The sequence below is a fragment of the Ascaphus truei genome, unplaced genomic scaffold, assembly GCF_040206685.1.
Source record: "Ascaphus truei isolate aAscTru1 unplaced genomic scaffold, aAscTru1.hap1 HAP1_SCAFFOLD_1253, whole genome shotgun sequence".
NCBI lineage: Eukaryota > Metazoa > Chordata > Amphibia > Anura > Ascaphidae > Ascaphus > Ascaphus truei.
The window spans coordinates 50,716-70,396 of NW_027454126.1; the positions used below are offsets into that span (position 1 = coordinate 50,716).

At 43.5% G+C, this 19,681-nt stretch overlaps 1 long non-coding RNA gene across 1 annotated transcript; it reads right to left on the minus strand.

The window, feature by feature from the left end:
* Positions 1-1,964: 1,964 nt before the first annotated feature.
* On the minus strand, positions 1,965-19,182 carry LOC142475492 (uncharacterized). Its single transcript, XR_012790973.1, has 9 exons — positions 19,093-19,182; positions 17,751-17,861; positions 15,052-15,147; positions 13,499-13,610; positions 9,756-9,875; positions 8,672-8,769; positions 6,995-7,105; positions 3,573-3,682; positions 1,965-2,201 (listed from the first exon to the last, which is right to left on the minus strand). It is a non-coding gene; the product is annotated as an uncharacterized LOC142475492 (long non-coding RNA).
* Between the last annotated feature and the right edge of the window lie 499 nt (positions 19,183-19,681).

Sequence of the window (19,681 nt, forward strand, 5' to 3'; positions counted from 1 at the left end):
TTTTGGGCCATAAGGTAGCAGATGGCCCTGGGGACGCCGCTATGTCTAGGATTTAAGTGCTGTTCAAAGAGTTTTATCACCCTCACTGTTTATCCGAAGCCCAAACCAGGGCAGGTCTTAAGTGTTCCAGTTAACACCTTTCAACAAAGGTTTTCCTGCCAGAACTCCAAATGGTAGACTGTCTGGCATTCCTGACGTAAATGTGGGGCTTCAGAAATGAGACCCCCAGAGTTCTACTGCGCATGTGCCAACTAGCAGGGGGGCATGGGTCAGAATGCTTTCCCACGTTAGTGAGTGGCTGGAGGTAATTGTAAACCAATCCCCTGTGCTTAAGGTTAAGAATAGAAGGAGAATGGTTTATAAACTGCTGTCCACCCATATATCCTTTGTCTTCGTTTGCTGATATGGTTACCTGATATCACCTGAATGATTTCCTCACTGCTGAAAGAAATGCTACATCATACTTCTCATTCCCCAACCCTTAAGTAAGTGTACTTCTTGTTCGTTACTGTATTATCTGTTGTGTTCACCTATATTCTAAGGAATAAATACAATTTATTATATCTTAAGCCTCGTTCAGTTCAAACCCAATTATTTTTGTGTAATATTAATAAGCCTGTGGAAGCTATCGTCACAAGGAGGTATTATAGTGTGTATTGTGGGGAGAATTAGTGTGTGTGTTGTTTGGGAGTGATATTCGGGAGGATTGTGTGTGCAGAAGGAAGAATGAGTGAGGGGGGAGTAAGGGAGCAGGATTGAATGAGAGGGGGTCATTGAGTGATAGCGGGGAGGGGAGGGAAGAGTGAGGAGAGTGGGTGTAGGAGGGAGCAGTGCAAGAGACCGTCGGGGGCAGAATACATGGTGAGAAGGGAGGCTGCCTAGAAGCATAAAAATCTACTTCACCACTGTTCTGTACTCTCTTCAATACTCTGTGTTACAGATCTCTCTGGCAAGAAATGGGGTCCAATGGCAAAGACTGCTCTAAATAAGATAGTATAAATGAACACAGAGAGAAATTCCAAAGAGTAACCCAAGAAAATACAAGTGAAATCTAATCGTAAGGTAATTAGTCCCATTAAGTGAAATACATAAAGGAATAGTCCATAAAAAAGCACAAAGGAAAAAAATAGGAGTACTTTATTGTGATGTTACATTTCAGAGAATATAAAATTATAGGAAAACAATTCCACTTTGTTCAGAAAACCAGAAAGTCTTGGTCCCAGGTGGACTGAATTTTTATTGCAAATAAGTTCCTTAATACACAAGTAAAGAATATAGTTACTTATTCTATTCTCTACTGTAAGACGTGCCACATTGCCCAATATTTGGGTACAGTGCCCAGATTGTGACCATGCACTACAGAGGTGAGATTCCCCCAACTCCAATTTGCTACACACTCCAAGAGAGATTATTGTGATCAGAGGTGGAATGAGAGGGGTGAGAAGGGTCGCTGCCCAGGGAGTAGCCTGACAGGGGGTACAGAAATCTCTTTTGGTGCATATATTGCGGAGCTGCATTGATTGACTTGTCAATCAGCTCTGCTGCCTATCCCATTGACATCATGATCCGGCACTGTGATCAGCTGCAGCGCTGACCCAGGTGTGTTAGTGCAGCACTTTACAGGGAGGGAACAGAGGTTGTGGATGACAGATGCTGGGGATAGGCCATGAGTACGGGCCAGAGTAAGGTGGAGACTTTCTGTACTCTGCATACAGGACACTGCATGCATGACAGTGTCTGTGTGTGTGTGTGTGTGTGTGTATTCCAAGTGTCAGTGTGCATAAGTAAGTGTGCTCTGTAAGTATGCCTGTGTGGCAGGTATAGGGGGGTGGTTCAGCTGGAGGAACTTATCCAGGCACAAAAGCACATAGATGCCCCAGATTATACCACCCCAAATGCTGATAATATCCTGCTGCACTTTACAGAAGATGATGCAGATGTCAGTGGGTGGTGGGTTCATTAAATCCATCCATCATATCATAGCCACACTGTGCATATGATGTACTGAATCAATCACAGGAAGACATCTCCATGGTAGGGGTAGAAGTTAACAGAATATGTCCAGCACTGTGGTGTGTAGCCCATAAATAATAATTGTGCACATTACAGAACATACTTGCAACTGCAAGATCATTTTGCTGCTTGTAGTGTTTGCTCTTGTCCTGTGCAGTGTTGTCGTAGATCCGTCTCTTCAGTGTTCACTGCAATAAAAGTAAGACATTGCATTAATATTACAGAAGTTTGGGAGCTGAAATCCCACTATGCTGCAGACATTTTCCCTTTGCATAAGATTCTTGTGATTATATCTCAATGATGATCAATAACAACTACATCATAACACAGCCGCTCAATACAAAATATGTATTTGCTATCAATGGTCATGGAGGCCAAACGTCACACAATGTACAGATATACTGCTGCGGCCGAGTTTATTCGAGCATTTGCCCGTTCTTGGCCGCAGCAGTAACCTGGCGCGCGCCGGAGGGTGCCGGGCGCACGCCGAAGCAGCGGAGGAGCGCCCTCCGATCGGGGCTTTCTCCCTTCCGCTGCCGGGTCCGTCGGGTCCCCCGGAACCCCCTGCCGCTGTCCCCCACATCGCGGGACACCAGTGCTCCCTCGGGGAGCCCTGGACGCGCGTGCAGGGGGCGCAGGCACCCGATGACGCGTGACCGTGCATCGGTGATGCGCGGCACGCTGAGGGAGTGCGGCTAGCACGCCGGGGCATCCCCCGGCTTGCGGTGCTAGCCGTGCTTCAATAAAACGTGTCGGTAGTGTAGCAAGGATTATTTCTTCCTCTGGTGCATTATGATGGGATGTGTTGTAAGATTCTGCATTATTAGCATCACTGAATCTTTTGGAAACTGAGTAATATTCTATGTTTTAATGCAATATTATGGATGATCAGCCGGTAAAATAAAGCTTACTGTATCTGTAGCCATGCTCTACCCATGATGTGCTGAATCAATGACTGCAGAGTGATTCAGAGTGGTAAACATGACTGGAACTCATCTCTGAATAGAGGACAGAACAGCAGTGCAGAGTAGGAGGTGAATGTATCTCAAATGGAAGACTTAGTAGCTGTGTGGGGAGTAGACAGTACAGACTGATCAAATAAATAGTTAAAGGAGTATCTTCAACATTACTTGGCTTTGTTATCAACATTGAAGTTTCTCTTGTTTTTTCTGTTCTTTAAATCACTACTACTGATGCCATGTGTAACCTGTACTGAGAGATATACTCTACTGGTCTAGATGAAACCATATGATGCAAACAGGATTCATCCCACTCCAGATTCATATGATTGCACCACTTCAACCTTTAATAAAACACATAGAACTACAGCAGTGCGCTACTGCACATGTTCTTGTTATGAATGGTAGTAGATGTGGTCCTTGGGTCAATACTTCATACAGCAGCCACACTCTACTCATGATGTATTGAATCAACAAAAACCTGCATGGTACAGATCACAGGAAGGGTAGAGTAGAGGGGAATATGTCCAATGCGAAACCCTTAGCAGCTGGATTGTGTGGAGTCAACAAAACGACAAATACTAAATGAGAAATATACACATTGCTTATCTGTCTCTGTGTAGTCATTTTCCTCCTCTTCAACTGTCTTTCAAAATTTCTCTTCTGACAGAAAAGAAACACATGGCTTCAATATTCACTGTTCTTCCCTCCTGAAATAAAAGTTAAGCATTGCATGGTTATGATCATACATACAATGAACCTTGCGCCAAACCATGTGATCCAAAGTAAATCCACCTCCCTCCCATAGCTGTGTTCCTTCTAGAGCTTCTACCACACAAGTCATTAATGTTCGTGACACTGTACTGCAGTCACAGTCTGCACACAAAGTACTGAATCAATTACATCACACTGAAAAGGCAGTCTACATGATGCAATAGTTAACCATAATAACTCTGTCATGCAAATGACAGGAAAACCTATATGTATATCATTAGGGGAGAGGGGAAAAATAATTAAAAAATAAGTGCGAAAAATAAAAACAGATTATAGGAAAGTAAATCCTTGCCCTGGGAACTTTACAATCTAATAGAAATGTTAGAAGACTTAAAGAGAGGCAGCAGTTGGGGGAAGAAGTGCAGTAGATGACAATGCTTGTCCTTAATGGTGGGTACAATTAGTAGAAAGCACATCTTGGGAACAATAGTTGTTAGCAGTGACTGTGGGTGTGGGACAGTAGCCACGAGTCAAAGTTTTTTAAATGCTTGATTTAAGTCGTGAATTTTAAGATTGGTCTTACATGTGGGTGGAAGAGGTTATGTTGGCATATACTGAGTGTGAGGAAGTTTCACATGTACGGTGCAGTGATGGAAAATGGTTTCAGGCAAGTGAGAGAACAGTAGAGGTGAAAGAAGTTTACAGGAGACAGTTATGGTTATAGTGCAAGAGACAAGCAAGGGCATAACGAGAGATCAAAGATGATATGCAAGAAGGAGCAGATTAATGGAGAGCCTTAACAAAAAGGTAAGGAGGAGAACTTTGTAGGTGATACAAAAACTTGATGGGATGCCAGGACAGGGATTTAAGGAGATGAGCAGAGACTGTTGTGGGAGAAAGTGAGATAATTCAAGCAGCAGAGTTTTGCATAGGAGAAAGTTGTGAAGCATGGAGGCCTGTTAGTAGTATGTTAAAATAACCTATAGGATAACAGTATACATTGGAGTTTTAGCAGTAGGTTGAGAGGGGAAAGGGAAGATCTTGGCAATATTACAGAGAAAGAGGCAACACATTTTACCCATAGCCGTGCATGTGAATGGAGATGGAATTGAAGAGCCAAATGTTACTCCTATGCAACATGTTTGATGACAAGATAGATGGTAGTACTGTTTACTGTGATGGAGAAAGGGGATAATATGAGCCCAGTGTTAGACATTAAGTTTAAGGCAGTGGAGTGCCATCCATGAGCATATAGCCAGGAGACAACCCAAGAGTAGGGACTGGATTGCAGGAGTGAGAACAGGGGTGGATAGATTTGTGTGTGTATCATCCGCATAGAGATTATATCTAAGGCCAAAAGCATTGATGAAGTCACCAAATGATAGTATGTAGAGAGAAAGAGAGATCTCAGAACAGAGCCCTGATGTATACCCACAGACAGATCAATAGAAGACGAAGACATGTTAGCAACAGAGATGGAGAATGTGTGACAGGAAAGTTATGATGAAAACCAGGATAGAACTTTGTTACTGATACCAAGAGAGAGTTTAGAATATGAAGGAGGAGAGTGATTGAGAGCATCAAACGCAGCCGATAGATCAAGTAGGATTAGTAGGGAAAAACCTTGGGAATTAGCTTTAAGCACAGTCTGTAGAACGTGCTGTACGAAAGGCAGGTTGTAAAGGATCCAGGAGGGCATGTGATTTAAGAATGTTGACACTAGCAATTAGAAGGCAAACAGCATGAGGGATACAGAGCGGTAGTTAGTAAGGCACATAGGGTGTAGTTTGTTTCTGACAAAAGGGTGACCGCTACAGGCTTAAAGTAAGAGGGCAAAAATCCAGAGAATAGGGAGAAATTGAAGATGTGGGTGAGAGTGGGGACTAAGAGATGCAGTAAGGTGTGAGGGGATACGATCTAGAGGGCATGTGGTAGAGGGAGAATAGAAGATGATTAGCTTCCAGCTCTGTAAGAGAAGAAAAGGAGTCAAGTGCAGAAGGAGATTTGGGAAGAAGGAGAGAAGGGGGAAGGGACAGAAGGAATCTCCTTTTGGGTGGCATCCACCTTGCCTCTGAAGTAGTCAAATGCTTGAGGAGAAGTGAAGGAAGGATGGCAAGTGGGAGGAGAAGGTCAGTGGAGGGAGTCAAATACAGAGAAAAAAAACAGCGTAAATTAAATTTGAGTGTTGATGAGTGTGGAAAAAAGTAGTGTATTTAGCCCTAGAGAGCAGCTTTATACAGGACAGGAGACATTTTTACTGTAGAAAAATCAAACAAAGTGTGAGATTTCCTCCGTAGGTATTAAGAACAGCGAGTGGAAGTGTGATGAGTGTGTTTGGGAATTTAGCCAAAGGTGTGGGTTAGAGGGATGAGTGTGTCAGAGCCTATAGGGGGCATATAGATAGGAGGATAGCATTGTAAGAGTTAATAAGATTGTTAGTTTAAGCAGAAAGAAAGAGAGAGAAGAGAGAAGAGAGGTTAGAGTAGATGTCAGAGGAGAGTTTAATTAAGCAGAGGCAAATCAGTGGGACAGGTAAGATGCGGTGAGGGGAATGACTGATTGTGACTGATGAGAGCAGAAGAGGTTATGTACAACTAGAGCCTTGTTAGTAAGAGTGGACATTCCAGAGGGCACAGGAGAAGGGAAGAGAAAAGTAAGGAAAGGAATGTGGATTACATTAGATAGGTTAACACTCTTAGTAGGGAGGCCTGATGTGTATATGAGCCGGTCCAAGATTATAAGAGATATCCCCCAACATCAGCGAGCATAGAAGGAGACACAGAGATAGGTGTAGAGAGAGACAGAGATAGGGATATGTAGAGAGAGAAGGGCGTCAAGAGAATGAGACAGATAGGCGTAGAGAGAGGAGACATAGAGAGAGGGGGCTTTGAGAGGGGGGCGTAGAGAATGAGGGAAGGTGGAAGAGAATAGGATGTGCAGGAGTGCATTTCATTGAGCAGTGCAGAAATAGCTGCAATAGAGGTCTGTACAAATGGTGCTTTGTGTAGACACATGCAAAGGTAGGGGAAGGAAAGTGTATAGAACATGTGGATAAAAGCAGGAGTGTGGAAGTTAGAGAAATTAGAAAAGTTTTACAGAGGAGTGAGGAAACAGTAAACAGAAAGAACAAGAGAGAGGTTACATTGGGATGACGTGCTGTGGTAGAGAGAAATGCTAGGAGAGAGCCTCCAGATATTAGAGGACATGAATTGAGAGAGCAAATGTATAAATCAAAACCGGAGGGGGAGGTATAGCACGAAAGCTTGCACAGCAGTTGATGAAGATTATAGTCTTAAAGTTGCGTGTACCTGTCAGGGCACTCAAGAAGGTCAATGCTCACAAGTGCAGAGTTCATGAAGAAATGCTGAATCCAGTTCCCCTCCAATTTAATTTTAATATAACTTTTTCATTCTTCATTACTGCAAAAAGCAAACAAAACAAAACCACATTGCATTACTATTTTCAAAATGGATTGAATGACATATTCAACAGTAACTGTGTGATGCCAATATTGCCTTCTCACTCGTAGGCCAGTACGGTCAGGTACCCAGTACTGATAAAACAATAAGTGCCCGTACTAAGTACCAATATGAATTATAAGGAAATGTAAAATCTCCAGGTCTCTCTCCATCTCTGCAACAGATATATGGATAAGCCCATATTAAGGCATCACGTGACCGGAGCCGTCACTGACTGGGTATACGCAAAGATGCAGGGAGATGCAAAGAAAGGGAGGGAGAGAGACAGGGAGAAGATGGGAAACGGAGGGAGGCACGGATGGCAGGCCTCTCTCTTTCACTGGTGCATGCAAGGAGCTGGTCCCAACATCCACAAAGTGTGTGTGTATTATTGGTTGTGTTTTATGGCGGTAGGAGGATAGTGTGTATATTGTGTGTGTGTGGGAGTATTATATTGTGTGTAGGGTATTATAGTGTGTATATTATGTTGAGGTGCAGAGGAGAGTGTTAGATTGGGTATCTTGTGTTAGGGGGTATTGTGTATATTGTGTTTAAGACTATAATATTATTGGGGAGATTATTATTGAGGAGGTATTAAAGTGTGTATTGTGGGGAGTATTAGTGTATGTATTATTTGTGGGTGACAGATGCTGTGGGTAGGCCAAGAGTACGGGCCAGACTAAGGTGGAGACTTTCTGTACTCTGCATACAGGACTCTACATGCACTGCAGAGGTGAAATTCCCCCAACTCCAATTTGCTACACTCTCCAAGAGAGAATATTGTGATCAGAGGTGGAAGATGAGCAGGGTCACTGCCCAGGGAGTAGCCTGTCAGGGGGCATGGAAATCTCTTTTGGTGCGTATGTTGCCACGTGGCATTGATTGACCGGTCAATTAGCACTGCTTCCTATCACAGTGACATGATCCGGTGCTGTGATCGGTTGCAGCGCTGACCAAGGTGTGTTAGTGCAGCAATTTACAGGGAGGGAACAGAGGTTGTGGGTGACAGATGCTGGGGGTAGGCCAAGAGTACGGGCCAGAGCAAGGTGGAGATATTCTGTACTCTGCATGCCCATCCTGCATGCCCAGGACTCTGCATGCATGCCAGTGGCTGTGGGGTGTGTGTGTGTAGGTATGCCAAGTGTCAGTGTGCATAAGTAAGTGTGCTGTGTGTGTAAGTAAGTTTGCCTGTGTGGCAGGAGGTGTAGGGGGGTGGGGGGCGGGGGGCGGTTCAGCTGGAGGACTTTACCCAGCACAAAAGCACATAGATGCCTCTGATTATATCACCCCAAATGCTGATAATATCCTGCTGTAGATGCACTTTACAGAAGATGATACAGATGTCATCAGTGTTTGGTGGGTTCATTAAATCAATCCATCATATAATAGCCACACTATGCATATGATGTACTGAATCAGTAACACCAATCACAGGAAGACATCTCCATGGTAGGGGTAGTGTTGAAGTTAACAAAATATGTCCAGCACTGTGGTGTGGAGCCCATACATAATAATTGTGCACATTACCAGAACAACATATTGTCAACTGCATGATCATTTTGCTGCTTGTAGTGTATACTCTTGTCCTGTGCAGTGTTGTAGTAGATCCGTCTCTTCGGTGTTCACTGCAATAAAAGTAAGACATTGCATTAATATTACAGAAGTTTGGGGGCTGAAATCCCACTATGCTAATGACAGTTTCCCTTTGCATAAGATTCTTGTGATTATATCTCAATGATGATCAATAACAACTACATCATAACACAGCTGCTCTATACAGAATATGTATTTGCCATCAATGGTCATGGAGGCAATATGTCACACAATGTACATATATAGCAAGGATTATTTCTTCCTCTGGTGTATTATGATGGGAGGGTGAGATTCTGCATTATCAGCATCAGTAAATCTGTAGGAAACTGAGTGATATTCTATTTTTTAATGCAATATTAGGGTAAAATAAAGCTTGCTGTATCTATAGCCATGCTCTACCCATGATGTGCTGAATCAATGACTGCAGAGCGATTTAGAGTGGTAAACATGACTTGAACTCATCTCTGAATAGAGGGTAGCACAGTAGTGCAGAGTAGAAGGTGAATGTATCTCAAATGGAAACCCTTAGCAGCTGTGTGGGGAGTAGACAGTACAGACTGACCAAGTAAATAGTAAAAAGTAGTAACTTCAACATTACTTGGTTTTGTTCTCCACTCCTGTTTTTCTGTTCTTTAAATCACTAATACTGATGCCATATGTAACCTGTACTGAGAGTTATATACTCTACTGGCCTAGATCAAATTAAATGATGCAAACAGGATCCCTCCCACTCAAGATTCATATGATTGCACCACCTCAACCTTTCATAGCAATAACATAGAACTGCAGCAGTGCGCTACTGCACATGTTCTTGTTATGAATGGTAGTAGATGTGGTCCTTGGGTCAGTACTTCATACTGTAGCCACACTCTATTCATGATGTATTGAATCAACAAAAATCTGCATGGTACAGATCACAGGAAGGGGTGGAGTAGAGGTGAATATGTCCAATGCGAAACCCTTAGCAGCCGGATTTTTTGGAGTCAATAAAACGACAAATACTAAATGAGAAATATACACATTGCTTATCTGTCTCTGTGTAGTCATTTTCCTCCTCTTCAACTGTCCTTCAATTTTCTATTTTGCAAGAAAATGAACACATGGATTCAATATTCACTTCTGTTCTGCAGTCTTTCCTCTTGAAATAAAAAAGTTAAGCATTGCATTATTATTATTATAATTATTATTGACGATACATACAATGAACCTTGCTCCAAACCATGTGATACAAAGCAAATCCACCTCCCTCCCACAGCTGTGCTCCTTCTAGAGCTTCTACCACACAAGTTATTCATGTCAGTGAAACTGTACTGCAGTCCCGGTCTGCACACAATCTACTGAATCAATGACATCACACTGTGTCACACAATGTCATGCTAACGACAGGAAACAATCTTTGTATATATCTTTGTATATATAATAATAATAATAATAATAATAATAAAAATAAGACAGGACAGACACTCCTACATTGCAATCAATAGAAAATAACTGGGACAGGCACTTCAAGGATGCATACGGTCCCGGATAAACTGTAGCTACCTATACACGTGTGCCTTGTCTCTAGACTCTGCATATATCTCTATTTATATACCACCCATTGTGTACTCAGCGCTTTACAAGAGAGACCAAAAAGTACAGGAAATTATTATACAATAAGTTCAACAAACAAAAACAGACAATAGGAAAGTAAATCCCTGTCCTGGGTAGTTTACAATCTAAGAGAAATGTAAGGAGACTTACAGAGAGACAACAGGTGGGGGAACAAGTGCAGTAGATGACAATGCTTGTCCTTAATGGTGGGTACTTGTAGTATAAAGCACTTCTTGGGAACAATAGTTAGTGACTGAATGAGTGACAGTAGCAACGAGTAAAAGCTATTGAAATGCTTCATTTAAGTTGTGAATTTTAAGGTTGATCTTAAATGTGGGTGGAAGAGGGTATGTTGGCATATACTGAGTGTGTGTGAGTTTCACAGGTAAATTGATGGGAAAGGGTTTCAGGCAAGAGAGCGAGTGCGCAGTAGAGGTGTAAGAAGTATAATGGAGACAGCTATTAGTAGAGCTTAGGAGACGAGGAAGGGCATAACGAGACCAAAGATGATATGTAGGAAGGAGCAGATGAATAGAGAATAGTGTTGGACTGGGTCCTCAACTATAAAAAAATGGGTAACGGGTACCCGGCCAAAATGAAAGGTTCTACCCGGTCGGGTACACGGTTTGGCACTTACCTTCCGGGTGGCGGTGACATCTAGGATCAGCAGCAGTCCTGTGACGGTGGCAGCATCTGTGGTGTCTTCAGCCGGCGGGGGAGCTGCAGGCTCACAGACACAGCTTACCTGCTTCGGTGCTGTGGAAGTGATTCCTGCAGCTCCCCCCGCCAGGTGAAGACACCTCTGATGCTGCCAACATCAGAGGACTGCTGCTGCTGATCCTAGATGTCTTAGGAAAGGTAAGTATAAAAGATTATTTCCAGCTGCCCTGACATTACCCGACGCCGGGTATTACCCGGCCAAGTCCACTTCTCAGTGGCCGGTTTCGAGTAATGTCCGGGTAGCTGGAAATGTGTCGGGTAACGCCGGGTACTCGGTACACCACTAATAGAGAACCTTAACAAAAAGGTAAGGAGGAGAACTTTGTAGGTGATCTGAAACTTGATGGGAAGCAAGGAGAGGGATTTAAGGAGGAGGAGGAGATGAGCAGATACTGTTGTGGGAGAAAGGGAAATTATTCAAGCAGCAGAGTTTTGGATAGATTGCAAATGAGAAAGTTGTGAAGCAGGGAGCCCTGTTAGCAGTATGTTAACCCATACGATAAGGGCATGCATTGGCGTTTTAGCAGTAGATTGACAGAGAAAAGGGCAAATCTTGGAAATATTACAGAGAAAGAATCGACAAACTTTAGCCAGTGTCGTGAATGAAGATGGAAAGGGAAGAGTCAAATGTTACTCCTAGGCAATGTGCTTTCATGACAGGATGATGGTAGTACTGTTTACTGCGATGGAGAAAGGTGATATTAGGCCAGATTTAGGGGGAAATATGAGGAGCTCAGTTTTAGACATTAGGTTTAAGGCAGAAGAGTGTCATCCATGGAGGATATAGCCAGGAGGCGACCCGAAACTAGGAACTAAATTGCAGGAGTGACGGTAGGGTGGATAGGTGTGTGTATCATCTGCATAGAGATGATATCAAGGGCCAAAATAGTTGATAAGGTCAACTAGTGATAGTATGTAGTGAGAGAGGTCCCAGAACAGAGTCCTGAGGTATACCAACAGACAAAACAACAGGAGACAAAGACACGTTAGCAACAGAGATGGAGAATGTGTGATGGAGAAGTATGATGAAAACCAGGATATAAGTTTGCTGCGGATACGAAGAAAGAGTTTAGAATATGAATGAGAAGAGTGATTGACAGTATCAAAAGCAGAAGAGAGATCAAGCAGGATTAGTAAGTAAAATGGACCTTGGGAATTTTCTTTATGTACATAATTGGTTACATTGGGAAAGGCAGATTGTGAAGGGCCCAGAGGAGCATGTGATTTAAGAATGTTGATCAAACGGGAGATCACAAGACGTTCTAGCAATTAGGAGGCAAATGGTAGGACGGATACAGGGCGATAGTTAGAAATTCACACAAGGTCAAGGTTATTTTTGAGAATAGGGGTGACCACTGCATGCTTAAAAGGAAGAGTTGAAAGAGCCAAAGGATATGGAGGAATTGAAGATGTGGGTGAGAGTGAGAATATAGGATTGAGAGGGCATGTGGTAGAGGGAGAAGAGAAGATCAGGTTCCAGCTTTGTGACAGGAGAAAAGGAGTCAAGAGTGCAATGAGATCTAGATAGAAAAAGAGAGAGGGGGAAGGGAGAGAACGAATCTACTTGTGGATGGCATCCACCTTGCCTCAAGTGAGCAAAGGCTTGAGGAGAAATAAAGGATGGATGTTAAGTGGGAGGAGAAAGTCAGTGGTGGGACTCAAATACATAGAAGACAGTGTGAATGAAATTGGAGTGTTGATGAGTGAGGAAAAAGTAGTGTTTGACCTTAAAAAAAGGAGCAGAGTTTTACAGAACAGGACAAAGGTTTAGTGTAGAAAATCAGACTGTGAGATTTCCTCCATAGGTGTTAAGAGCAGCAGTGTGATGTGATGAAGTGTGATGAGAGCGTGCTTGTGAATTAAACCAATGCATGGGTTAGGCTGCGTCTATAGTAAGCACGCAACAGATGGCAAAGTTAGCGCATGCCTGTCGCTCCAGCAATCCCTGCACTGAGGTCCGAGGCGACGGGGAGGCCCTGCATCGCTCGCACGCACTGTGGACAACCAAGCGTGTGCCCATGATAATCACGGCCTTAGAGGGATGAGTGTGTCAGAGCCTAGAAGGGGCATATAGATGATGGAGGAGGAGGGAGGAGGAGATGATAGCATTGTAAGAGTTAACAAGATAGCTAGTTTAAGCAGAAAGTGAGGAGAGGTTAGAGATAAGGGTAGATGTCAGAGGAGAGAGTTCAATTAAGCTGAGGTATCGAGTAGGACAGGGGTGAGGGGAATGAGAAGTGGTGGATGATGAGAGCAGAAGAGGTCATGTACAAATAGACCATGTTAGTCGTAGAGCAGACATTCCAGAGGGCACGTGAGAAGGGAAGAGTAAAGTGAGACAAGGAATGTGGATTACATTAGATGGGTTAATACGCTTAGCAGGGAGGTGGAGAGAGAGGCAAGAGGCAGAGGGTGGTGTAGGGGTAGAGGAAGAGATGTTGCATGTACCTTGTCAGAACATTAAAGAACGTCAATTCACACTGGTGCAGAGTTGATGATGAAATGCTGAATCCAGTTCACGTCCAATTCAATTTTAACAGAACTTTTTCATTCTTCATTACTGCAAAAAAAAATTAAAAAACAATGCATTACTATTTTCAAAATGGATTGAATTCCCCCACCAATGACTATGTGTTACCAATATATCCCTCTCAGTCCCACTGCAGCACATACTGTACCAGTGTGAAAGTAAGAAGGTACACAGTACCGGTAAAACAATACGTGCCGGTACTATGCACCATATGAATTATAAGGGGATGTAAATCTCCCAGTCTCTCTCCATATCCGCAACAGAGCGGGCTCCGGTCAGTGGCATGGATGCCCATATATGGGTATGCTCATATTTGGGCATCCCATGTCACTGACCGGAGCCGGCTCTGAGTATAGGGATATATGCGGAGACGCACAGGTGCAAGGAAATGGGAGGAGGCACGGTGAGAAACAGGGAGAGACCACAGGAAGATAGAGGGCAACAACTTCCACAAGGTACTTGTATGGGTATAATTGTTTGTATTTTGTGCAGAGGGGGTAATTTCAGATAAAATACAATTCTCCACCCTCTACGAAACAATTCCACTTTGTTCAGTAAGCCAGAAAGTCTTGGTCCCATGTGGACTGAATTTAATGCAAATAAGGTCCTTAATACACAAGTAAAGAATAAAGTTACTTATTCTCTACTGTAAGAAGTGCCACATTGCCCACTATTTGGGTCCTGTGCCCAGATTGTGACCATGCATGGCAGAGGTGAGATTCCCCCAACTCCAATTTGCTACACTCTCCAAGAGAGATAATTGTGATCAGAGGTGGAACTAGGGGAGGGTGTGAGCAGGGTCACTGCCCAGGGAGTAACCTGACTGGGGGCACGGAAATCTCATTTAGTGCATATGTTGCGGCACTGCATTGATTGACCGGTCAATCTGCACTGCTGCCTGTCACAGTGACATCCTGATCGGGCACTGTGATCAGCTATAGCACTGACCCAGGTGAGATAGTTCAGCACTTTACAAGGAGGGAACAGATGTTGTGGGTGACAGATGCTGGAGGTAGGCCAAGACTGTTGGCCAGAGTAACGTGGAGACTTACTGCACTCTGCATGCCCATCCTCTCCCTGACATCAGGGGAAGGAAGTGGCCCTGGGGTGTGTGTAGGTATGCCAGATGTCAGTGTATGCATAAGTAAGTATGCCTGTGTAGTGGGAGGTGTAGGGGCGTTAAGCTGGAGGACTTAAAACAGGCACAAAAGCACATAGATACCTCTGATTATACCGCACCAAATGCTGATAATATCATGCTGTAGCTGCACTTTACAGAAGATGATGCAGATGTCATCATTGGTTGGTGGGTTCATTAAATCAATCCATCATATCATAACCACACTGTGCATATGATGTACTGAATCAGTAACACCAGGAAGACATCTCCATGTTAGGAGTAGAGTTGAAGTTAACAGAATATGTCCAGCACTGTGGTGTGTAGCCCATAAATAATAATTGTGCACATTACCAGAACAACATACTGTCAACTGCAAGATCATTTTGCTGCTTGTAGCGTATGCTCATCCTGTACAGTGTTGTAGTAGATCCGTCTCTTCAGTGTTCACTGCAACAAAAGTAAGACATTGCATTAATATTACAGACGTTTGGGGGCTGAAATCTCACTTCGCTGCGGACAATTTCCCTTTGCATAAGATTCTTGTGATTATGTCAATGATGATCAATAACTGCATCATAACACAGCCGCTCTATACAGAAGATGTACTTGCTCTCATTGGTCATTGAGGTAATACGTCACACAATGTACAGATATAGCAAGGATTATTTCTCCCACTTGTGCATTATGGCATTATGATGGGAAATGTTGTGAGATTCTGCATTATCAGCATCACTGAATCTTTTGGAAATTAAGTGATATTCTATGTTTTAATGCAATATTATGGGTGATCAGCCGGTAAAATAATAATAGCTTGCTGTATCTGTAGCCATGCTCTACCCATGATGTGCTGAACCAATGACTGCAGAGAGATTCAGAGTGCTAAACATGACTGGAACGCATCTCTGAATAATGGGCAGCAAAGCAGTGCAGAATAGGATGAAAGTATTTAAAATGGAAGATCCTTAGCAGCTGTGTGGAGAGTAGACAGTACAGACTGACCAAGTAAATGGTAAAAGGAGTAACTTCAACATTACTTGGCTTTGTTCTCCACATTGAAGCTTTCCTCCTCTTTAAATCACTAATACTGATGCCATGTGTAACCTGTACTGAGAGTTATATAATCTACTGGCCTAGATGAAACCATATGATGCAAACAGGATCCATCCCACTCCAGATTCATAGAATTGAACCACCTCAACCTTTCATAACAATCACATAGAACTGCAGCTGTGCGCTACTGCACATGTTCTTGTTATGAATGGTAGTAGATGTGGTCCTTGGGTCTTTACTTCATACTGTAGCCACACTCTACTCATGATGTATTGAATCAACGAAAACTTGCATGGTTCAGATCACAGGAAGGGGTAGAGTAGAGATGAAAATATTCAATGTGAAACCCGTAGCAGCCCCGCAGGTTGTAAAGGATCCAGGAGGGAATGTGATTTAAGAATGTTGACATTCTAGCAATTAGGAGACAAACAGCAGGAGGGATACAGGGCGGTAGTTAGTAAGGCACATAGGGTGTAGGTTGTTTCTGAGAAAAGGGTGACCACTACAGGCTTAAAGTAAGAGGGTAAAGAGCCAGAGAATAGGGAGGAATTGAAGATGTGGGTGAGAGTGGGGACTAAGAGATGCAGTAAGGTGTGAGGGGATACGATCTAGAGGGCATGTGGTAGAGGGAGAAGAGAAGATGATTTGCTTCCAGCTCTGTAAGAGAAGAAAAAGAGTCAAATGCAGAAGGAGAATTAGGTAGAAGGAGAGAAGGGGGAAGGGACAGAAGGAATCTCCTTGTGGGTGGCATCCACCTTGCCTCTGAAGTAGTCAAATGCTTGAGGAGAAGTGAAGGAAGGATGGCAAGTGTGAGGAGAAGGTTAGTGGAGGGAGTCAAATACAGGGAAAAAAAGACAGCGTAAATTAAATTTGAGTGTTGATGAATGTGAAAAAAAAGTAGTGTGGTTTGGCCCCAGAGAGCAGCTTTATACAGGACTGGAGACATTTTTACTGTAGAAAAATCAAATATCAATTGTGTGATTTCCTTCATAGGCATTAAGAACAGCGAGTGGAAGTGTGATGAACATGTTTGGGAATTTAGCCAAGGGTGTGGGCTAGAGGGACAAGTGTGTCAGAGCCTAGAGGGGGCATATAGATAGGAGGATAGCATTGTAAGAGTTAATAAGATTGTTAGTTTAAGCGGAAAGAGAGAGAGAGCAGAGAGGTTAGAGTAGATGTCAGAGGAGAGTTTAATTAAGCAGAGGCAAATCAGTGGGACAGGTAAGATGGGGTGAGGGGAATGACTGATTGTGAATGATGAGAGCAGAAGAGGTCATGTACAACTGGAGCCTTGTTAGTCAGAGAACGGACATTCCAGATGGCATAGGAGAAGGGAAGAGAAAAGTAAGGAAAGGAATGTGGATTACATTAGATAGGTTAACACTCTTAGCAGGGAGGCAGAGGCAGGGAGGCCCGATGTGTATATGAGCAGGTTCAAGATTATAAGAGATATCCCACACATCAGCAAACATAGAAGGAGACACAGAGATAGGTGTAGAGAGAGACAGAGATAGCTCTATGTAGAGAGAGAGAGGGACGTAGAGAGAATGAGACAGATAGGCGCAGAGAGAGGGGGCGCAGAGAGAGGAGGCGCCAAAAGAGGGGGCGCAGAGAGAGGGGGCACAGAGAATAGGATATTAAAGAGTGCTTTTCATTGAGCAGTGCAGAAATAGCTGCAATAGAGGTCTGTACAAATGGTGCAGTGTGTAGACACATGCAAAGGTAGGGGAAGGAAAGAGGAGAACATGTGGATAAAAGCAGGAGTGTGGAAGTTAGAGAAATTAGAAAAGTTTAACAGAGGAGTGAGGAAACAGCCAGCAGAAAGAACAAGAGAGAGGTTACATTGGGATGACGTTCTGTGGTAAAGAGAAAATGCTAGGAGAGAGCTTTCAAATATTAGAGGACATGAATTGAGGGAGCAAATGTATAAATCAAAACCTGAGGGGGAGGTATAGCACGAAAGCTTGCACAGCAGATTATAGTCTTAATGTTGCGTGTACCTGTCAGGGTATTCAAGAAGTTAAATTCTCACAAGTGCAGAGTTCATGATGAAATGCTGAATCTAGTCCCCCTCCAATTTAATTTTAATATAACTTTTCCATTCTTCATTACTGCAAAAAGCAAACAAAACAAAACCACATTGCATTACTATTTTCAAAATGGATTGAATGGCATATTCAACAGTGACTGTGTGATGCCAATATTCCCCACTCACTCGTAGTGAAGCACATATTGTACTAGTGTTGAAAGTAGGCCGGTAGAGTCAGGTACGCAGTACTGATAAAACAATAAGTGCCCGTCGTAAGTACCAGCTCCGCAACAGTGCGGGCATCACATTAGTGACGTGGATGAACATATATGGATAAGCCCATATTAAGGCATCACGTGACCAGAGCCGTCACTGACTGGGTATACGTAAAGACGCAGGGAGATGCAAGGAAAGGGAGGGAGAGAGACAGGGAGAAGATGTGAAACGGAGGAAGGCACGGATGGAGGGAGTTCTTCCGAGCTTCTGCGGGCCTCTCTCTTTCACTGGTGCATGCCGGGAGCTGGTCCCAACATCCACAAAGTGTGTGTGTATTATTGGTTGTATTTTATGGGGGTAGGAGGGTAGTGTGTATATTGTGTGTGTGGGAGTATTATATTGTGTGTAGAGGTGCAGAGGAGAGTACTAGATTGTGTATCTTGTGTAAGGGTGTTGTGTATATTGTGTTTGGAGCTATAATATTATTGGGGAGATTAGTATTGAGGAGGTATTATAGTGTGTATTGTGGGGAGTATTAGTGTGTGTATTGTTTGTGGGTGACAGATGCTGGGGGTATGCAGCAATCCCTGCACTGAGGTCCGAGGCGGCTCTGCATCGCTCGCACGCACTGTGGATGACCAAGCATGTGCCCATGATAATCATGGCCTTACAGGGATGAGTGTGTCAGAGCCTAGAAGGGGCATATATATGATGGAGGAGGGAGGAGGAGGAGGGAGGAGGAGGAGATGATAGCATTGTAAAAGTTAACAAGATAGTTAGTTTAAGCAGAAAGTGAGGAGAGGTTAGAGATAAGGGTAGATGTCAGAGGAGAGAGTTCAATTAAGCTGAGGTATCGAGTAGGACAGGGGTGAGGGGAATGAGAGGTGGTGGATGATGAGAGCAGAAGAGGTCATGTACAAATAGACCTTGTTAGTCAGAGAGCAGTCATTCCAGAGGGCACGTGAGAAGTGAAGAGTAAAGTGAGACATGGAATGTGGATTACATTAGATGGGTTAATACGCTTAGCAGGGAGGTGGAGAGAGAGAGGCAAGAGGCAGAGAGTGGTGCAGGGGTTGAGGAAGAGATGTTGCATGTACCTTATCAGAACATTAAAGAACATCAATTCACACTGGTGCAGAGTTGATGATGAATCCAGTTCACCTCCAATTCAATTTTAACAGAAATGTTTCATTCTTCATTACTGAAAAAAAAGAAAAGTAAAAAACATTTCATTACTATTTTCAAAATGGATTGAATTCCCCCAACAATGACTATGTGTTACCAATATATCCCTCTCAGTCCCACTGCAGCATATACTGTACCAGTGTGAAAGTAGGAAGGTACACAGTACCGGTAAAACAATACGTGCCGGTACTATGCACCATATGAATTATAAGGGGATGTAAATCTCCCAGTCTCTCTCCATATCCGCAACAGAGCGGGCTCCGGTCAGTGGCATGGATGCCCATATATGGGTATGCTCATATTTGGGCATCCCATGTCACTGACCGGAGCCGGCTCTGAGTATAGGGATATATGCGGAGACGCAGAGGTGCAAGGAAATGGGAGGAGGCACGGTGAGAAACAGGGAGAGACCACAGGAAGATAGAGGGCAACAACTTCCACAAGGTACTTGTATGGGTATAATTGTTTGTATTTTGTGCAGAGGGGGTAATTTCAGATAAA